This window comes from Labrus mixtus, unplaced genomic scaffold (assembly GCF_963584025.1).
Source record: "Labrus mixtus unplaced genomic scaffold, fLabMix1.1 SCAFFOLD_172, whole genome shotgun sequence".
Classification (NCBI taxonomy): Eukaryota; Metazoa; Chordata; class Actinopteri; order Labriformes; family Labridae; genus Labrus; species Labrus mixtus.
Window position 1 is genome coordinate 1 of NW_026870072.1, and position 2,500 is coordinate 2,500.

The following is a 2,500-nucleotide window of genomic DNA, read 5'->3' on the forward strand; positions in this document are numbered from 1 at the left end:
TGTGTGTGTGTGTGTGACCTTTGGGCTAGCATCCTCATCATGGAGAGACAGATTAACAGCAAGAACATCGGTCTCTTCTTCCACTCTGCAGTGGAGCCTGCTTGTATGTCACCTGGTGTTAAGATATAAAACAAGATGACAATGAGCTCTGATAGAAATAATAAGTCCAGACACATTTACAGGTCACAAAAGTTTGCTCACATTAAAACCATCTCTGAAACAGCATGTTACTACTCTTTATCAAGAATAAATGATAAATATCTCCTCTCTCAATCGCAGTCGCAACGGCCCAGCGCTCTTCACGTCAAGGCAGCTTTTATGTTTTAATTGTGTTGTATTTATGTCTTTGTCATCTCGACGAAGTAGCAGTTACACGTATACAGTACAGCAGATATGAACTTTTCATTGTTGCTGTCTATTTGTGTGTGTGTCTGTGTGTGTGTGTGTGTGTGTTTGTGTCTTTTTGTGTTGTGTGTGTGTCTTGTGTCTGTGTGTTGTGTGTGTCTCTGTGATTGTTTGTGTGTGTGTGTGGTGTGTCTGTGTGTTGTGTGTGTGTGTATGTGTGTGTGTCTGTGTGTTGTGTGTGTTTGTTGTGTGTGTCTCTGTGATTGTGTGTGTTGTGTGTGTCTCTGTGATTGTGTGTGTCTCTGTGATTGTGTGTGTCTCTGTGTGTGTGTGTGTCTCTGTGTTGTGTGTGTTTGTTGTGTGTGTCTCTGTGATTGTGTGTGTTGTCTGTGTCTGTGTGTGTGTGTGTTTGTGTCTTTTTGTGTTGTGTGTGTGTCTTGTGTGTCTGTGTTGCGTGTGTCTCTGTGATTGTGTGTGTGTGTGTGTGTGTCTGTGTGTGTGTGTGGTGTGTCTGTGTGTTGTGTGTGTGTTGTGTGTGTGATTGTGTGTGTCTCTGTGTGTGTGTGTGTTGTTTGTATGTGTGTGTGTGTGCGTGTCTGTGTGTGTGTGTGTGTGACCTTTGGGCTAGCATCCTGATCCTCATCATGGAGAGACAGATTAACAGCAAGAACATCGGTCTCTTCTTCCACTCTGCAGTGGAGCCTGCTTGTATGTCACCTGGTGTTAAGATATAAAACAAGATGACAATGAGCTCTGATAGAAATAATAAGTCCAGACACATTTACAGGTCACAAAAGTTTGCTCACATTAAAACCATCTCTGAAATAGCATATTACTACTCTTTATCAAGAATAAATGATAAATATCTCCTCTCTCAATCGCAGTCGCAACGGCCCAGTGCTCTTCACGTCAAGTCAGCTTTTATGTTTTAATTGTGTTGTATTTATGTCTTTGTCATCTCGACGAAGTAGCAGTTACACGTATACAGTACAGCAGATATGAACTTTTCATTGTTGCTGAGAAAAATGAAAGCTTAATGCCTGAGCCGGACTGGAACTTTCTATCACCTACATACAAACCCCGAATTTGCAGAGATAAACTATCTGTAAAAACAGTTCAAGTCTGGACTGAGGAAGCTACCTCAGCACTTCAAGACTGTTTTGACGTCACAGACTGAGGTGTTTGCAGAGGGGACAGACTTGGAGGGACACACAACAGCTGTCCTCTCCTATGTAAACTTCTGCACAGAAAATGTGTGTAGCGCTTCCTATGTATCAACTAGTCGGAGATACCGCGCCCTGGGTTCTTCCCTTAGAACTCACGTTAATCTTATTACTATTATTGCTCCTTTAAGTTTATATTTCCTGTAATTGAACCTACCTTACCTTGCTTCCTCGTACACGAAATGAATTAACTGACTGACTGTGATGACATGTTTTACCTTTAAACACTGTAAACGTTCGGTTTTTAAATATGCTTATTTATTAAACCGACCAAGAGGTGAATATGCAAATTAAAGTATTTATTGACAATTATCAATGTCTTTACTTTTTAGTAAATGAAAACAAACAAAACACACTCTCAGCACTCATTTAGAGTATCAGAAAAACTACCACGAGGTAAATGAAATGATAGCCAAGTACCCTTTAAACCTGACTAATGGCACTAAACACTCTTATGATACTTATGCAATGAACGTTGGCAGCACGCCGTACTCACTCACCCACGTTAATCCAGAAAGGGCGATAAAGAAGAAGACTGGTCCAAACTGGTTCAGCCGCGCTGCTCCACTGTCTCTGTAGCGCATTTCAGCGGCCATGAAGCTTTGTCACCAGCCGCTCTCAGCCGTGGCAATGAAGAACAGTCCAGGAACAAAGCAGGAGGAAAACAGCGGGTCTCCCTCTGAATCAGTCCGCTCCCGCGACGCACTGTCTGGTGCTAAGCAGTAGCTCCATTCGCTAGCACAGACTTAGCATTCGGGCTAACCAGCAGTAGCCGAGGAGGTTACAGTTAACTTTCAATTCGCTAGCACAGACTTAGCATTCGGGCTAACCAGCAGTAGCCAAGGAGGTTACAGTTAACTTTCAAACAAACATATACTAAATAAAGCTGGTAGCTGTTTAGCACTTTACTAACGTTCACTTAATCCTACACT